Genomic DNA, 20,693 nt, shown 5'->3' on the forward strand with positions numbered 1-20,693 from the left:
AGCGTGGTAAGGAGGGCTACTGTAAGCATGTTCAATTCCATTTGTGGTTCTGGCAGGTGCTGCTGCAGTTTGTGAAGCCAAACATTACATGAAAAATCAAATGAATAAAAGTGATTTTTCAAAACTGTTAATGACTTACAATATCTGTTTGGGATATGGAGTTGAAATATGACAAACAAGCCCCAGACTCTGGCACTTGCATCACTCACATGCAATTCCATAGTTGCTCACTTATCATTTGTTACAGTAATGTAATTTATGAAACATGCCTGCAGGAGAGAAGATATTGCAGTTTGATAGCATCCCTCCCAGGGTATATTTGTTCTGTTGATGAATTAATGCATTTAAATATGTGCACTTGATTTAAATATTAATGACTTTTAAAGAGGGAAGATTATTATATTGCCAATTTCCCTTCGTATAGCCGAAGGCCTTTTAATAAAACAATTTCCTATATTTGAAAATAGTGACCATATAAACTCTGTGCTTCAGTTCCCTGAATGGTCTCTGAGCTGCAGAAGGTGCTGGATATTGAATTAAATCCAACAGACCAGAGGTTCCAGGACCTGTGCTTGAATAGAACAGAACAAGGAAACAGTAGGCTTCTTCTAACACATTTCAAAATCCTTGCAATAGAGAGGGAAAATCAGCTCGAGTTCCCCTCAAGTGACTCTAGCTGGAAATTTCATAGTGCTGGCCATCTGGTGAAAAACCTGCCACTATTCATTACTTACCACTTACATTTATAAGGTGACGTTAAGGTAGAAAGCTTCCCCAAGGCATTTCACACTGTAAGAAAAACAAATAGCTTGCATAAGAAGAATGATCATGTAAACAGGATACTGGAGGATTCCTATTTCCTGTGGTGTAAGGAAATTGTACAGGGAAAAGAAAAAAAGTGAAAAACATATACTAATAAAAGGGAAAACACATACTGACTGATAGAGATGCCAGTGTTGGGAAAGAATGTTGGAGTTGAGGTTATATATAGATCAAGATTTGCAGAAATTACCAAATGAATATTGAGCGTTCTCAATCAGGTCAATATAGAGAAAATTAAATAAATTTTTCCTATATTTGTTAATTTTCCAAGAGCATGTTGTGGAAACCAGCCATTTCGATTGAATCAAGAATAGAAGAGTATCCACGGGCAGGTTTCTAGACAGATTACCTCACTGAATAGAATCCAGATCACTACTTTTCAAGTATTTGAAAATATACTTCAAAGAGATTGGCCTTTGAATAGGAGATACATTAATCTTTGGACAAATGGCTGTCTAGAGTACTGAGACATTGGATGAGTTACAAAGGAACCAGTAACAAACTGCCAAGTTTTAAAAGGAAAAAAAAAGTGGAAAAATAATGAAGCTTTTTCTTAGTTGCTCTTTTCTAATCCTGACAGAAATAATTCCCAGGATGACAGTAAACAGTATTGCTTTAGCAGCAGAATAAAGATGATTGTCTTGCTTTAAGACATTGATAAATTCAATCCATTATCTATGGCAAAATTTAGATACTGCACAGCTAATGTGCAATTAAGCTTGATGTGGAATTGAAATTTCATTTAGACCTTTTGAACTGTATTTTGATATTTAACTATGGTAAGTGTAAAATACTTACAAATTGTAACACATTGTTTAAAAACAAAACCAATCATGGTCTGGGCTATGGACAAACTATAAAATTAATAAACGTTGAGATTCATTTATAGATCTGCTCCTGGTTTTGTCAGGCCACAAAACTCCTAAGACCAGCTTGGAATTTGTACTGTCTACTGCCAATTACTAAAGCCTATTATTTTCATGAAGAAGTGCCTGGTCTCACTCAACATTTTTCTGCAGACATCGGAAATTTAGCAACATTTAGAAAATGTCTTTGGTAACACAGTGAGTTTGTTAGTCTACAATATTGCTGAATGGACTCCTTCTGTACTGTAACAGAAGGTACAATTTGGTCAATTCATTCTGTTGGCACCAATGTAAATTACTGCTTTGTCATGATACAGCTAACATTCTGCAATATTGTTGTAAATCAATTTATTGCTCAAGTTAAAAAAATCTTTGGGAATCATTATAGATTCATTTAGCGTAATGATATTATGTTACACTAACAAGCCAAATGTGACTGTTTCTATATCAACTGAAGAAAGATATCAACAAAAGCTATGATGCAGAACATGCTTGCTGGAAATGACATTTAATTGAATTTGTTATAATGGTCATGGATAGGCTTTTGGGGTTTGCTGTGGAGAGGGATATACTCAGAATGATCTGAGTTATTTTAGGACAATACAGCTTTTTGTCCAAAAATATATACTTTATAAAAAAAAATTGGTACTCACATACCGTAACAGTTAAAACTGGACATAATCGAAAGTGCAGTGCAGTTTAAGTTCTTGCCATGCAGCATGTGGCACTTTGAGATGCCTCAGTACAAACACAGCACAAGCAATGTTTACAATATAATTTTCATGACAAAGATGCTAGCTGTGTGGTTTCACACAGTTTCCAGCTCCTCAGTATACCGTGGCAGATGGATAGTGACATTTCCCCATCAAGTCTTTGCAGTGGCAGTCCCTTTAATGTTTTGAATGCATTCTTCAGCGTGCAGCTGGAGACACCGGAAGATGCCAGAACTGGGCTATGGTAAACTGTTTGCACTGGAGGAACAACAATTTTTGGACAGGCCAAAGACTATCTCTCACTGAATTGATGGTCCTACCGCAGCAGTTGATGTTTGCCTTGGTGTTTGTCCTTGGGCACACCCTACATGCTCAGAGATCTATGTCATGGAGCTACCCGGAATGAATCTCGTCAACAGCCTCTGAATCTCTTTCTATACCTTCTTTGCAGTATAGTACAGTATAGTTTTTGAAGGAAGGGCTCAAAACTGTGCATTGCAGTGTAGACAGAAGGGTAACATTCTCTTTGTAGTTGGTATTGCCACTTACACTTGAGCATTATTTTAGTTACATTTGGATTAATTTACAATCTTCTTTTTAAAAACTAGTCTGAATTGGAATTTAATGTAAATTATATCTTAAGTGTGAAAAACATTTTATCTAAATTGAGTGAACAATGAATCAAGTTGATTGCATTAATAGTAAAATAGACTGATACTGAAGGCAGCAATGTTGAATGTGGCAGGAATATCAAGTTGAATTCTTTGTATTTAGACTCAAGGCTGTGCAAAGCATATGTATCACAGTCTATAATTTAACTCACTCCCAATAAAAATTTTTGAAAGTCAGTGATCAAAAGCAAATGTATCGGTACAGTACTGTCCACAAACGACATTGAACTGACAATCATTTCCTGGAGCTCGTCAATTTAAAATGTGCTTGTCAAGCAAAAGAAGGATTCTGAACATGTGGACAAACATTAAATATTCTTGTCAGATTCTGTCATTACATTCATCGTCCTTGAGTTTCCATATTGGGCAATTTCACAATCCATGCTTCATATTTACATATTACATAGTTGTAAATCTTTAGTCTTCTGGCTGGTTTTATTGGCTTTTCTGAGCATCTCCAGACACTGTTTACAATACTTTCTTCAGTCTGCTCTCTCTCTCTCTCTCTCTCTCTCTCTCTCTCTCTTTCTCTTTCTTTCTCTCTATCAGTTTTTATGTTTTAACTTGACAGGACATGCAAGACATTATTTCATGCTTCAAACTGGCAATTTTGTTTGAAGGAGTACTATCTGTCTAATATTCATAATAGTAGCATATAAAACACACATGTCCCAGGAAAAGATCTTTAATTCTGTCAAGATATTATTCAAAGTAACAGATTTTGGTATTAGTTGGTCTTATTACTTCTTCTATTAGTATATTCAGTCCAGTAATTATGGAGCCAGTTTGTTTGTTGTTACTAAAATAAATATAGGCTTAAACATTAGTAATTATTTCTCAGTAATGATGTTCCTATGTGCTAAATTTTCTTAATAATTAGAAGGGATAAAATCACAAATATAACTCAATTCAAGTGCCATTAGCATTGATTAGTGTTTAAAAAGCAAAATATTGATCAGGAAGTAAAAGAGGAAATGCTGTAGAAAATCTAGGTCTGGTCTGGCAGCATCTGTGGAGAGAGAAGCAGAGTTCAAGTCTGTTATGACATCTTCACAACAGAAGAAGTAAGTTTGAAGAAAAATATTATGTTTGTTGTTCAAATGCAATTGGAGTTTTCTTTTCAATAGTGAAAGAGGCAGTCATTTCCGAAGTGCTGTTTTCAGGATTCAGCACTGTTTCTAAACCCCTCATGCTGTTTGTTTACAGAGTACTGGTTCATCCATTAATTTTACCAGTCAGCAAATATGTGGCAAAAGGGATATAAAGTAGGAACAGTAAAATAATTTTGCTATAACAGTCTATTGGGGTTGGGCAGAAAAAATCAACTTTAATAAAATTTAATTGTTTTCTTGCTACAGAATCAAATTGTTTTAAAAAACATATGCAATATAAATAACATTTCTTCAGTTAACTGGTTTGTATTTTAAGATTTGTCACTTGCAGGGAATAAAAAACATCCACAGTGCAATTTAAAGAAAGTGAGATGTACAGAATGTGGTGGCATTAACAGCTCAGTAATCTCAACGTGGGATGTGTTGTCCCTAACTGGCAGCAGTGATGAATTATTCCACCAGTTCTGCTGAAATCCTTTAAATGTATGCAGCAAGAATGCAGTGAGTGACTTAACATTCAGACGTTGAAGAAATGCAAAGGCCTTTCATGAGATGGTACAAGTTTATTGAGTCGGACAAAGTTTTATATTAATGTAGTATTCGGACATTGGACCTATTAAATGATTACAATTAAAATGTAAATTATGTTCTTTGTGATTATCACTTGTGCAGTCTGTAATTTAAAGAATGATCCATATGATTTTATATGCAGCTTTTGAACTTCAACAAATTACATTCTAATTTTCTTAAATTTTTATTTGATCCTTTTTTCCACCAATTCATATGGGTGTGAATGCCCTCCATTATTTTGTTCAATTGATTATTCCCCATGCATGAGTCTCAACATTCTGTGGGGTTTGTGGGCTAGTTTTCCCAGACAATGAGAAGTATGTTCAAGTGCACACAAGGTGTTAAAAGGGATGATGAGTCAGGAGCCAGGCAACATTCCATTCTTTTCCGGGTTTCACCCAGGCAAATTTTGAACCAAATGGGAACCACTTTATTGTGGGCTATGTCATTTAAATATACAATATGTTGTATTTTAACCACGGGTTAAAATTTTGCTCCAGTCAGGTGTGCGGAATCAGCAAATTTCCTGACTCTTCAAGTATGACTTAGTGGAGTTGTGGTCGGGGAAAGTGTCCCAAATGGTTAGATTGAAGTCTGCCTTGCTGCCCAAAGACATCATGTGTACAGGGTTACTGTGTGCTGAGGTAGGCTGTTTAAGAGGCTTCCATCCTTGTTCAGTAAAACAGAAAAATGCTCTAGCATTCATTGCTCACCCACACCTCTGCCTTATCCATCCTTCTCTTTGTCCTTACACTCTACAACATAACCAGTTTTCATTATGGGCATACCTCAATAACCATGCTGAAACAAAACAAAATATAGTTCATGTATCCATTAAAGACTTCACTATACTTTAAAAAACACAGGCAATGTATTTAAATCCCTTCAAATATTTAATTCCTTATAAAAATAAAATATCTTAGCAAGTCACCATAGTCCCAGAGACCACTGGCTGCCCTCCCAATAGAGGTGACTAGGGGCAGTTTGACTGTGGGTTAACATGTCTCTGGTTATGGACAAAGTTGAGAAGATGGGACTTTCATGGTCTCCTCAGCTAGTTCAGGAATTTAATCTGTACTGTTGGCATCACACTGCTTCGCAAACCAGCCAACTAAGCTAACAATCCCCTTGGTGCAGTGAGCCGGTTATGAACGTGCACAGGACCCCCCCCCAGTGAATTGTGACTCCATTGGTATTGTGTTGAAGTTGTTTGCCTCTTCCTGATCAGCCACCTGCAGTCAGGAACAGCTTCTGTATTTGGGTGTATGTCCTTCAGGTTGTGATGGAATATCTGGTTATTCATTTCCAATGCATACAATCGAGGTGACAGCTGCTTCACACAGGTCCCAGCAAGTAACAATCCCCTTAAAAGCAAAAATGTATCTTGAAGGCTCCACATTAAACCACTTATACATCTATCAGTCAGATTGAATTTATAGGCCCTTAATGATAATAATAGGCTGTGGGATCAGTCAAGCAGCACTAATCCTGTAAAGAAATGTGAACAAAATCCTTGTGGAAGTGTAAGTACTTTTTTCCAACGGCAGACTGCTGTTTTTAAAAAAAAATTAAAGGGAAGGGAATTTAGATTACTAGCCAGCTTGACCGATACACAGAGCTTTACCACTTCTTGTATATACTCGTGATGATACATAATAATCCCATAGGAGAAGAGAACATTGACCTTTTCAATGGATTTTACCAATTTTGTCCTTTCATCAGTTGTCTAAAGCCCAAATGTTATGTTTCAAATACCTGGATGACCAAAATTGCCTCTGAGTAAAATGCACTTTTAAATGTAAATTACGGATATGTGAAATATTTTTTCTCCCAAGCCCTGGTAAAAATTGTGCATGTCTTCTTAAGGAATGGGCATCCAGAACCAGGGCTCTGCTAGGACTATTCTTCATCCTATCATTAGGAAGTGCACAAGAATGGGCAAGTGACTGAGGTGTCAGTGGGGGAGCACTTTGGGGCCAGGGATCACAATTCTATCAGTTTTAAAGTAATTATGAAAAAGGAGAGATCAGATCTACAAGTGAAAGTTCAAAATTAGAGTAATTTTGGCGTATTAGGCAAGAAATTTCAAAAGTTGATTAGGAGGCGTTATCACAGGTAAAAAGATGGTTGGAAATTGGGAGGCCTTCAAAAATGCGATTATGAGAGTACAGAGACAGTATGTCCCTGTTAGGATGAAAGGCAAGGCTGGTAGATGCAGGAAATGCTGGATAACTAGAGAAGCTCTGGTCAAGAGAAAGGTATAGACATCGGGGATTGAGTGAATCCCTAGAGGAGTATAAAAACAGTAGGAGTATACTTAAGAGGAAAATCAGGATGGCAAAATAGCTTTGGCAAACATTAAGGGTAAAAGAACATGGGTGAGATACTAAATGAGTACTTCACGTCAGTACAAATTGTGGAGAAGAATATGAAAGCAAGAGAACTTGGGGAAATAAGTAGTGTTATCTTGAAAAGGGTCCATATTACAGAAGAGAAGGTGCTGGACATCTTAAAATGCATTAGGATGGATAAATTACTGGGATCTGATCACTTGTATTCCAGAACTTTATAGGAAACTAGGGAAGTGATTGCTGGGCTCCTTCCTGAGGGGATATTTGTACCTTCGACAGACACCGTTGAGGTGCTGGTTGACTGGAGACTGGCACCACATTAGCCATTATTTAGTTGGAAGAAAAAACCAGGGAGGATTCACATTTTTGGATCATTGGAATCTCTTCTGGGGTAGAGGTGACCTGTACAAGAAGGATGGATTGCACCTAAATTGGAAGGAAACTAATATACTGGCAGGGAGATTTTCTAGAGCTGCTCTGGTGGATTTAAACTAGTAAGGTAGGAAAGGGGGGTGCCAAGGGAGATAGTGAGGAAAGAGATCAATCTGAGACTGGTATAGTTGAGAAAAGAAGTGAGTCAAACAGTTAGGGCAGGTAAGGGCAAAGCAGAGAAAAAGGAAGGACAAATAAAGTAAACTGCATTTATTTTCAACGCAAGAGGCCTAACAGGGAAGGCAGATGAACTCAGGGCATGGTTAGGGACATGGGACTGGGATATCATAGCAATTACAGAAACATGGCTCAGGGATGGGCAGGACTGGAGCTTAATGTTCCAGGATACAAATACTACAGGAAGGATAGAAAGGGAGGCAAGAGAAGAGGGTGAGTGGTGATTTTGATAAGGGATAGCATTACAGTTGTGCTGAGGGAGGATATTCCCAGAAATTCATCCAGGCAAGTTATTTGGGCGGAACTGAGAAATAAGAAATGGATGATCACTTTATTGGGATTGTATTTTAGACCCCCTAATAATCAGAGGGAAATTAAGAAACAAATTTAGAAGGAGATTTCAGTTATCTGTAAGAATAATAGGGTGGTTATCATAGGGATTTTAACTTTGCAAACATAGACTGGGACTGCCATAGTGTTAAGGGTTTAGATGGAGAGGAATTTTAAGTGTGTACAAGAAAATTTTCTGATTCAGTATGTGGATGTACCAACTAGAGAAAGTGCAAAACTTGACCTACTCTTGGGAAATAAGGCTGGGCAGGTGACTGAGGTGTCAGTGGGGGAGCACTTTGGGGCCAGCGACCATAATTCTATTAGTTTTAAAATAGTGATGGAAAAGGACAGACCATATCTAAAAGGTTGAAGTTCTAAATTGGAGGAATGATAATTTCGACGGTATGAGGCAAGAACTTTCAAAAGCTGATTGGGTGCAGATGTTCACAGGTAAAGGGACGGTTGGTAAATTGGAAGCCTTCAGAAATGAGATAACGAGAATCCAGAGACAGTATATTCCTGTCTGGATGAAAGAAAGACTGGTAGGTGTAGGGAATGCTGGATGACTAGAGAAATTGAGGGTTAGGTTAAGAGAAAGAAGGAAACATATGTCAGGTATAGATAGGAGAGATTGAATGAATCCTTAGAGTATAAAGGTGGTAGGAGTATACTCGAGGGAAATCAGGAGGGCAAAAAGGGGACACGAGATAGCTTTGGCAAATAGGATTATGGAGAATCCAAAGGGTTTTTACAAATATATTAAGGACAAAAGGGTAACTAGAGAGAGAACAGGGCCCCTCAAAGATCAGCAAGGCGGCCTTTGTGTGGAGCTGCAGGAGATGGGAGAGATAATGAATATTTTGCATCAGTGTTTACTGTGGAGAAGGACATGGAAGATATAGAATGTAGGGAAATAGATGGTGACACCTTGAAAAATATCCATATTACAGAGAAGGAAGTGCTGGATGTCTTGAAATCCATAAAGGTGTTAAAATCCTCAGGACCTGATCAGGTGTACCCGATAACTCTGTGGGAAGTGAGGGAAGTGATTGCTGGGCCCCTTGCTGAGATATTTGTATCATCGATAGTCACAGGTGAGGTGCCAGAAGACTAGAGGTTGGTTAATGTGGTGCCATTATTTAAGAAAGTTGGTAAGGATAAGCCAGAGAACTATAGACTGGTGAGCCTGACCTCAGTGGTGGGCAAGTTGTTGGAGGGAATCCTGAGGCTCAGGATGTACATGTATTTGGAAAGGCAAGGACTGATTACGGATAGTCAACATGACTTTGTACATGGGAAATCATGTCTCACTAACTTGATTGAGGTTTTTGAAGAAGTAACAAAGAGGATTGATGAGGGCAGAATGGTGAACATGATTTATATGGACTTCAGTAAGGCTTTCAACAAGATTCCCCATGGGAGACTGGTTAGCAAGGTTAGATCTTGTGGAACACATGGAGAACTAGCCATATGGATATGCATCTGGCTCGAAGATAGAAGACAGAGGGTGATGGAGGGTTGTTTGTCAGGCTGGAGACCTGTGACCAGTGGAGTGCTACAAGGAATCGGTGCTAGGTCCACTATTTGTCATTTATATAAATGATTTGGATGTAGGAGTTATAGTTATTAAGTTTTCAGGTGACACCAAAATTGGAGGTGTAGTCAACAGCGAAGAAGGTTACCTCAGATTACAATGGGATCTTGATCAGATGGGCCAATGGGCTAAGGAGTGGCAGATAGAGTTTAAATTTAGATAAATGCGCGATGCTGCATTTTGGGAAAGCAAATCTTAGCAGGACTTATATACTTAATGGTAAGGTCCTAGGGAGTGTTGCTGAACAAAGAGACCTTAGAGTGCAGGTTCATAGCTCCTTGAAAGTAGAGTCGCAGATAGCTAGGATAGTGAAGAAGGCATTGGGTATGCTTTCCTTTATTGGTCTGAGTATTGAGTACAGGAGTTGGGAGGTCATGTTGCGACTGTACAGGACATTGGTTAGGCCTCTGTTGGAATATTGCGTGCAGTTCTGGTCTCCTTCCTATCGGAATGATGTTGTGAAATTTGAAAAGGTTCAGAAAAGATTTCCAAGGATGTTCCCAGGGTTGGAGGATTTGAGCTATAGGGAGAGGCTGAACAGGCTGGGGCTGTTTTCCCTGAAGTGTTGGAGGCTGAGTGGTGACCTTATAGAGGTTTATAAAATCACGAGGGGCATGGATAGGGTAAATAGGCAAAGTCTTTTCACTGGTATTGGGGAGTCCTGAACTAGAGGGCATAGGTTTTGGATGAGAGGGAAAAGATTTAAGAGATATAAGTGGCTACGTTTTCACGCAGAGGGTGGTGCGTGTATGGAATGAGCTGCCAGGGGAAGTGGTGGAGACTGGTACAATTGCAACATTTAAAAGGCATCTAGATGGGTATATGAATAAGAAAGGTTTAGAGGGATATGGGGCGGGTGCTGGAAAATGGGACTAGGTTAGGTTGGGATATCTCGTCAGCATGGATGAGTTAGACTGAAGGGTCTGTTTCCGTGCTGTACATCTCTATGACTCTATAACTATAGACCAGTGAGCTTGATTTCAGTATTGAATAGGTCGTTGGAGGGTATTCTGAGGGACAGGATTTACATGCATTTGGAAAGCCAAGGACAGATTAGGGATAATGAGCATGGCTTTGTGTTTGGTATGCTTGCTGTCATTGATCAGTGCACTGAGTAAAGGGAGGTCACATTGAGGCTGTACAGGATTTTGGATAGGTCACTTTTAGAAAACTGCATTCAATTCTGGTCTGCCTGCTATAGGAAAGATGTTGTTAAACTTGAAAGGGTTCAGAAAAGATTCACATGGGTGTTGCTGGGATTGGACAGTGTGCGCTATAGAGAAAGACTGATTAGGCTGCGGCCTTTTTCATGGAGCATCAGAAGCTGAGGAGTGACCTTGTAAAGGTTTATAAAATGATGAAGGGCATAGATAGGGTGAATAGCCAAGGTCTTTTCACCAGGATAGGGGAGTCCAAAACTAGAGGGCATAGGTTAAAGGTGAGAGCGGAAAGATTTAAAAGAAACCTGAAGAGCAACTTTTTCATGGGGAAGATGGTGCATATATGGGATGAGCTGCCAGAGGAAGTGGTGGAGGCTGGCGTAATTACAACATTTAAGAGGCATCTGAATGGGAACATGAATAGGAAGGGTTTAGAGAAATAATGATTAAGTACTGGCAAATGGGACTAGATCAATTTAGGATATGTGGTCAGCATGGATGAGTTGGACTGAAGGGTCTGTTGCCATGCTATAAAACTCTCTGACCCTAATGTCTGTGAAGTTTTACTGCCTTTTTTTCGTTAAGGAAGCATCCCATATCTTTTTGTAATCATCCATTACATGGCTAAGTAAATTATGGGATGAACAAAGAACAAAGAAACTTTACAGCCCAGGAACAGGCCCTTCAGCCCTCATAGCCTGAGCCAATCCAAATCCACTCTCTAAACCTATTGCCCAATTCCTAAGCATCTGTATCCCTCTGATCCCCACCTACTCATGCTTCTGACCAGATGCACCTTAAATGAATCCACTATACCTGCCTCTACTACCTCTGCTGGCAATGCGTTCCAGACACCTACCACCCTCTGTGTAAAGTACTTGCCGCGTATATCCCCCCTTAAACTTTTCACCTCTCACCTTGAATGCATGACCTCTCGTTGTGGAATCCCTCACCCTGGGAAAAAGCTTATCTCTATCTACCCTGTCTATACCCTTCATGATTTTGTAAACCTCAATCAGGTCCCCCCTCAATCTCCTTTTTTACTAATGAAAACAATCCTAATCTACTCAACCTCTCTTCATAGCTAGCACCTTCCATACCAGACAACATCCTAAAACCTTCTCTGCACCCTCTCCAAAGTGTCCACATCCTTTTGGTAATGTGGCGACCAGAACTGTACACAGTATGCGGCTGAACCAAAGTCTTGTACAATTTTAACATGACCTACCAACTCTTATACTCAATACCCTGTCCAATGAAGGCAAGCATAGCATTGGCCATCTTGACCACTCTATCCACCTGTGCAGCCACCTTCAGGGTACAATGGACCTGAACTCCCAGATCTCTCTGCTCATCAACTTTTCCCAAGGCTTTTCCGTTTACAGTCTAGTTCGCTCTAGACTTAGACTTCCCAAAATGCATCACCTCACATTTGGCTGGATTGAACTCCATCTGCCACTTCACCGCCCAATTCTCCAGTCTATCTATATTCTCCTGTATTCTTTGACAGTCCCCTTTGCTTTCCACCAATCTTTGTGTCATCTGCAAACTTACTGATCAGACCAACAATGCCCTCTTCTAGATCATTTATGAGTATTATAAACAACAGTACTGATCCCTGTGGAACACCACTGGTCACCTTCCTCCATTTCGAGAAACTCCCTTCAATTACTACTCTCTTCTCCTGTTACTCAACCAGCTCTTTATCCACCTAGCTAGAACACCCTGCGCACCATGTGACTTCACTTTCTCCATTGGTTTACCATGGGGAACCTTATCAAACACCTTACTAAAGTCCAAGTATATAACATCTACAGCCTTTCCTTCATCTATCAACTTGGTCATTTCCTCAAAGATCTCTCTCAAGTTGGTAAGGCACGATCTCCCCCGCACAAAACCATGTTGTCTATCACTGATAAGCCCATTTTTTTCCAAATATAAATAGATTTTATCCCTCCGTGTCTTCTCTAGCAACTTTCCCACCACTGACGTCAGGCTCACTGGTCTGTAGTTAACTGGAATATCCCAACTACCCTTCTTGTACAGGGGGACAACATGAGCAACCCTCCAGTCCTGCGGCACCTCACCTGTGTTTAAGGATACTACAAAGATATCTGTCAGGGGCCCAGCTATTTCCTCTCTCGCCTCCCTCAGCAACCTGGGATAGATCTCATCCGGTCCTGGGGATTTGTCCACCTTAATATCCTTTAGCCTACTCAACACATCTTCCCTCCTTATGTCAACGTGATCCAGAGTAAACAAACTTCTATCTTTAATCTCAGCATTCATCACCTCCCATTCCTCAGTGAACACTGATGCAAAGTAATCATTAAGAATCTCACCCATTTTCTCAGTTTCAACACACAATCTTCCTTCCTTATCCTTTAGTGGACCAACCCTTTCTCTAGTTACCCTCTTGCTTCTTATATAAGAATAAAAGGCCTGGGGGTACTCCTTAATTCTGCTTGCTAGAGTTATTTCATGACCCCTTTTAGCCCACTTTATTACTCATTTAAGATTGATCCTACTCTCCCAATATTCCTCCATGGCCTGTTCTGTTCTTAGCTGTCTGGACCTTTCTCTCTTGGCTAGTTGCATGATTTCTCCTGTTGTTCTTTCAACAGAATGATCCATTGGTTCAATCTTGTGTGCATTATGTTGAGGGCAATATAGTTCTTAAAAGGGTATCATTTGGGATTTTGCCAGTATTTTCTAAATGCATCACTGTAGAAACACTTCCATTGTCATTTTATTGTTTATGATACTTTAATATGACCTCTATACTCCTCTTTCCCAAAATGTAGTGTTAGCCATTTTAATAGTAATCTTCCCTTAAAGGCACTACATTTTAATACAACAAGGGAAATCCTCTGTTGAGTGGAAGATCATAGCTTTGAGCGCCATATTATCACTTATTCAAATCTGCATGTCTCTTTTTAATTTTTGATTATCACCATACAAAGCAAGAAATTCCATTCCAGGGAGGGAACAGTTGACAACAGGGAGCTCACTATACAAAACTCCAGGTATGGAATTGTTATTTGGTTTTGAGTACAAGATGAGCAATGCTGAAAATGTGTTGCTGGAAAAGTGCAGCAGGTCAGGCAGCATCCAGGGAACAGGAGAATCGACGTTTCGGGCATAAGCCCTTCTTCAGGAAGGGCTTATGCCCGAAACGTCGATTCTACTGTTCCCTGGATGCTGCCTGACCTGCTGCGCTTTTCCAGCAACACATTTTCAGCTCTGATCTCCAGCATCTGCAGACCTCACTTTCTCCTACAAGATGAGCAATAGTGAACAATCGGCACGATAAAATTAAGTAGAGTGTAAGAAAAACTGACATTTCATTTTCATATGCTTTTCGACATCGCCAAGGATTAAATTCAACAGCTGTGTGACTGTGGACAATTTTTGACTACTCTAACATGTAAGGTGAAAAGTCACAACACCAGGTTATAGTCCAACAGGTTTATTTGGAAGCATTAGCTTTCAGAGTGCTGCTCCTTCATCAGGTGGTTGTGAAGCAGGACCATAAGACACAGAATTTATGGCAAAAGATTACAGTGTCATGTAACTGAAATGAAATTAAACAACCCTGATTGTTGTTAAACCTTTCATCTTTTAGAATGGATTGCAGGTTTTGGTTCATTAATATGTAAATCCAAGAACTTCTTTTAAGACACATTCTCAAGATAACTTAAGTTTTATAAAAAAAGGTGACATCTCAGCTTAGACAATGCATTAAAGGTGTGATGTCAGAGTCTGTCTATATCCCATACTTGAGTCAGACTGGTTCTGTTTCTGTGTGTCTGTCTTCCCAGTCAGGGAACCCTTCAGCCATCAGGGACATTTGGCCTCGGACCTTGGAGTCACCATCCTCCAAGGTGGACTTCGGGACAGGCAACAACACAAAGTGGCCAAGCAAAGGCTGATAACCAAGTTCAGTATCCATGGGGATGTCCTCAACCAGGACCTTGGGTTCATGTCACATTACAGGTGACCCCACTACACTATCCACTCGCTCGCTCGCACACACACACACACACTCACGCAGACCCTCTCACAGACACACGCTCTCTCATACACACAACCACAACCACACTCACACCCACACACATGTGATGGGCTTATACACCATCACAGTCACACACACATTTCACCAAACTTGCACACACGCAAACACACATTCTCACATGCACTCACACTTACACGTACACAGACACACACTTATACACGCACACAAAGACTCCCATTCTCTCTCTCTCTCAGAGAAGTCTATGGGGGAAATCTGTATTTGCAGAATTATATTTGCAGATACATTCTATTTTGCTCAGAAAATGCACAATCTGCAGGCAGTCAATGAAGGCAGTCAATCCATGTATATTTTGTAAATTTCACTTTGGAAATAGAACCAGTCTGACTCAAGATTGGGATACAGACAGACTTTAACCTCACATCTTTAATGCATTGTCTGAGCTGAGATGTAGCCTTTTTTTTATAAAACCTTAAAGTATTTTAAGAATGTGACTTAAAAGAAGTTCAGGGATTTACCATTAATGAACAAAAACCAGCAACCCATTCTAAAAGATGAAAGACTTAACAACAATCGAGGGTTGTTTAGTATATCATTCCAGTTGCACAACACTGTAACCTTTTGCTATAAATTCTGTGTCTTTTGGTCCTGTTTCATAACAAATGATGAAGGAGCTGCACACCAAAAGCTAGTGCTTCCAAATAAAACTGTTGGACGAGAACCTGGTGTGGTTTTTAACTTTGTCCACCCCAGTCCAACACCAGCTCTTCCACGTCATGACTGGTAAGGTGTCATGAAATCCCCTCGAGCACATGCTTGTCTGTCTTCAAACAGAAGTGGTGTAACACTGTGCTTAACTTTAATTTGATCTGAATTGTTCGTAGTGAGAAAATAAACAGGAGAGAAAACAATGGAAATGGGTACAATTACAAGTTTCACAAGGGAAAACTGATCTGTGTTACAATTCAGTCAAGTGGTTATCTGCATGCAATTAATATAATTTTCAAGCAACTTGCTTGTGTAAGGGGAAGGGTGTAATTATTCTAGGTTCCACCTGGAGTTTATTATAAAGACCCCGCTGAAACATCTGCAGTGCCAGCTACCATTGGGAACGTTTAAAAATATAATTATTGAGATGTTGCCAGGAGGTTGCGCCTTCAATTAGTACTGGAGTGTGCTGCATTTGTGGTTATATCATTTCAAATGCTTGTAGTAAGCAGCATTATATAGTAAGGAAAGTTAGTAATCTATTTTAACAGTTTTTCAAAATACTTTTTATAAGCAAAATTGATTGGATATATCTATGATGTACTTGTGGCATGATTTGTCCTGTTTCATATTGTTTCCTTTGTAGTCTACATTACTAGCTGCATCCCCTACACTTTCATGTTCAAATAACAGAACTTCACTGCACACACAGAACAAGAAGAATTCACAGACATGGATATTTCTATTCTGTTTCTGCAAGTAATACATGCTTTGTTCACTTTAGTATTGTATAAATTGGATGCCTTTAACTGATTGCTTTCCACATTTAACTTGTAATCAATGGGTTACTTAGCTAACATCTTTGTTTTCTTCCATTAAATGTGATAAAATAATATTCACTATCTTGCCATAAAATAAAATTGCTTGCAGCAGTTTCCTTTGTTTAGATGGTATAGCAGTTCTATCAATCAATTATAGAGGGAACCCCAGGGAACATGCACTTTTACTGCAGAAGCGTTAATCCATGGTGATAACCATAATATGCTTTGACTTTGCAATCAACATTTTGCATTAGCTGCAGGAAAAGAGTCATTAAAGTTTCAATGTACTCTCTTTAAATGTTTGCTTTTAACCCAAAATAAAGGTCTGTCAGTTTCATCAAATGACGGTTGAGGTTGCTGGTAGATCATCCTTTGTCCTTGAAGACTTCCCACAGAGAGCATTTGTTGTGGAGCTTGTGAAAGCTACAAGCACAACAAGTACAGCTTGAGCCACTGTTTCAGCACTGGTGGGACAGATAAATGTCCATGCAGATGCAGCAGAAATGAACACTTACTGGAAAGGCTATCATGCTGTTTGGTTTTAATGGAAATGGAAATATAGTTTGGTAATTTTAAGATATGTAATCCCTTGTAAAAAAAAAGCAACTTGGTGCATTTACTAGCTTGTACTGTACAGTGCCAATGTAAGTTAACAATTTAATATTTAACTTTTGATTTTGTCCTTTATTTGTATACCATCTTCTCAGTGTTCATTTTATCCTGGTTCTAATGTGCTTCTGGCCAGATTGTAGAATCTTCATGTGAGTGCCAAATCACAATGTTTATCCTACTAAGTAGAAGATCTCTAAGATAAAAAACAGAAGAAAAAGCCTTTATATCAATGTAGCTATTTTAACTTAAAGGTGCATTTTTAGTGAAGATGCAGCAAATACTCCTTCAGATTTTAGGTAGGTTTGTTTAAGTAGCACATGGTACTGTATTGAAAGCAGACTCATGACATGCCTGAAGTTAATATGGTCCTGCATATTAAAGCGCTCTTGATACATTACATTAGCCACAAAAGAGTAAACAGAATTTTTATCGCCCTCATGTACAAATCCTGCAGGTGGGGTAGGCGTAAAAAGTTGTGGCCATGAACAGATTTAGGGGGCGATTGGCCTTTTCTTGATTCTACTGAACTTCCTGAAAGGAAATGGCAAGAGGGAAATTGGGAGAGTCACAACAGAGTTATGATGGATATATTAGGGAAGTGGTGGGGTGGAGGGAGAAGGTGTGAAGTCTATTATGATTGAGGAAATGGGAATTATTTGTGACAGAGATGCCAGTAAAGAAATGACAGCTGAGGAAGTAAATTAGCTGCTCTCAACCATTAATGTGAAGATGCTCATGAACCTCGCACACTTGGTTTTGAGATGATGGAAGGTTTGGTTATGCTGAAGGAGGTAAAGAAATGCTTGATGCGATGGAGCGATATTTATCATACACATGATCCATCAGCAAGTGAACTTCAGGATACAGAGCTAGGAGTTGTCTCAAGAGATTGATATGGATGAAATTGAGAGTGTTATGATTGGAATATAATTGATACAGAGATTTAAAAGGATCTGCGAGTGAGAGTAGGCACACCAAATTCAATGCCCAGATAATGTAGTGGTACAATTTTTAAAATGTGCTAGAATCTAATTGACAAAACAACTGAGTACAACTTTGCAGGATATATACTAAAGGCTTTATATTTCCCAGTTCACACCAATAAGGAACTGGCATGTTGTGAGAAAAAAAATTAGGTTCATTGGATAATACTGAGGAATCTGTATCAGAACTTTGTAGGGTCAAGTACACATGAGAGGACTTAACATGTAATCGAGACGAAGAGTGCCATGTGTTTAGTTTGCAAACTACATTGTAGGATCACTGGGCTATAAGGTATAGGAGCAGAATAAAGCCATTTAACCCATTGAGTCTGACATGCCATTCGATCATTCTGAGCCTCATTCACCTTCCTTTTCCCTATAGCATTTGATCCCCTCACCAATCAAGAACCTATCTCTCTCTGTCTTAAAGACATTCAATGACCTGGCCTTCTCAGCCTACTGCAGCAATGAGCTCCATAGTCACCACCCTCTGGCTGAAGAAATTCCTTCACATCTCAGTTCTAAAGTGTTGTCCCTGCATCCTGTGGTTTTGTCCTCAGGTCCTAGTCTTTCCTACTGGTCGAAACATCTTCTCCAAGTCCACTCTATCCAGGCCTCTCAGTATCCTGTAAGTTTCAATCAGATTCCCCCACATCCTTTTAAACTCATTCAAGTGTAGACCCAGAGTCCTCAAGCACACCTCAAATGACAAGCCATTCATTCCCGGGATTATTCTTGTGGAACTGCTCCAATTCCAGCACATCCTTCCTTAGATGCGGGGGGGCGGGGGGGCGGGGGGGAGGGGGGGGGGGGGGGGTGGGAAATGTGTGTGCCAAAACTGCTCTCAATATTCCAAATACGGTCTGATGAGAGTCTTATACATCCTCAGCACTACATTCCCGCTCTTGTGTTCTAGTCCTCTTGAAATGAATGCTAATATTGCATTTGCATTCCTAACTGCCAGCTGAACCAGCATATTAACCTTGAGAGAATCTGGCTAATTCCCTTTCCCTAACAGCCTTTTCCTGTTTACAAAATACTCTACACCTCTTCTTCCTACCAAAGTGCATAATCTCAAACTTTTTCACATTTGTATTCAATCTGCCACTTCTTTGCCCACTCTCCTAACCTGTTCGTGTCCTTCTGCAGCCTTCTGTTTCCTCAAAAATACATGTCCCTTTCTTAGAATCAACTGCAAACTTAGAAATAATGCCCTTAGTTCTTTCATTCAGTTCATTAACATTTAATGTGAAGAATTGTAGCCCCGATACTCACCCCTGTGGAACTCCACTAGTCACCAGCTGCTACCCTGAAAAAGACCCCTTTTACAAGTCAGCCAGTGCTCTATCCATGCCAATACTTTGCCCCTAACACCATTGGCTCTTATTTAGCAGGCTCCTGTGTGACATCTTATCAGAGGCCTTCTGCAAATCCAAAAAGATCACATCTATTGGCTATCTTTTGTCTAACTCGCTCATTACCATCTCAAAGAATTCTAACAGATTTGTCAGGCATGATCTCTGAAGTCATGCTAGCTCAGCCCTCTTTTACCATGCACTTCCTAGTACTCTGCAATATCATCCTTGATAATGGACTCCAATACCTTACCAATGATTGAGTGAGGCTAATCAGCCTATAGTTTCCCATCTCATGCCTCCTTTCCTTCTTAAGATTTGCCATATTCCAGGATTCTCCCTGACTCCAGTGATTTCTGAAAGATTACCACCAATGCCTCCACAATCTCCTCAGCTGTTTCCTTCTGAACCCTGGGATGTAGTCCATTGGGTGATTAATTCCACCTTTAGACCTTTCAGCTTTCCCAGCACATTCTTCTTAGTGAGAGCCACTACACTCACCTCTGCCCTCTGACACTCGTGAAGTTCTGGTATGCTGCTGGTGTCTCTGTGAAAACTGAAGAAAAATGTCTGTTGAGTTTCTCTACCATTTCTTTGTTCCACATTGCTACTTCTCCAGCTTCATTTTCTAGCAGCCCAATGTCCACTCCTGCCTCTCTCGTACCTTTTTATGTATCTAAAAAAACCTGTAGCAATTTTTAAAATATTACTAAGTAGCTTCCCCTCATATTTCATCTTCTTCTTTCCCTCCATTGCTTTTTCAGTGATCCATTGCTGATTTTTAAAGGCTTTCCAATCCTTTGGCTTGCCACTAATCTTCACCACCTTGTATGTTTTTACTTTTGCTTTTCTGTTGTCCCTGACTTCCCTTGTTAGCCATAGTTGCCTCATTCTTCCCTCAGCATGCTGCTTCTTCCTTTGGATGAATTTCTGTTGCGCATCCCGAATTACCCTGAGAAATTCCTGTCATTGCTGCTCCACCATCTTCCCTGCTAGGCTCCCCTTCCAATCAAATCTGGCTATGTCCTCCTTCATGTCTTTGTAGTTACCTTAACTCAAATATAATACCACTACATCTCCCCCTCAAACACCGGGTGAATTCTATCAAATTGTGGGTATTATCCAATAGGGTTTCCTTCACTTTTAAGCTGCCTCATTAAGCCTATCTCATTTCACATCACCAAATGCAGAATTGCCGTTTCTCCAGTGGGGTCTATCACAAGCTGCTCCAAACAAACCATTTTGTAGACAGTCCACAAATTCCTTTTCTTGGGATGTGCTACCAACCTGATTTTTCCAATCCACCTTCATATTGAAGTCTAATATGGATAATGCGTATTGGAGCTGCCATCCAATGGTTAAAGCTTTAGACCAGTGTCC

The 20,693-nt window shown here is 39.7% G+C and overlaps 1 protein-coding gene across 1 annotated transcript in view; it reads left to right on the top strand.

Annotated features, from left to right (window-relative positions):
* Positions 1–20,693, top strand: part of map1b (microtubule-associated protein 1B) — a 134,651-nt gene that overhangs the window by 9,024 nt on the left and 104,934 nt on the right. The gene's annotated exons all lie outside the window — the stretch shown is intronic.

This window comes from Chiloscyllium plagiosum, unplaced genomic scaffold (genome assembly GCF_037043375.1).
Source record: "Chiloscyllium plagiosum isolate Xiang-an unplaced genomic scaffold, Cpla_swu_hap1 HiC_scaffold_2, whole genome shotgun sequence".
Taxonomy (NCBI): domain Eukaryota; kingdom Metazoa; phylum Chordata; class Chondrichthyes; order Orectolobiformes; family Hemiscylliidae; genus Chiloscyllium; species Chiloscyllium plagiosum.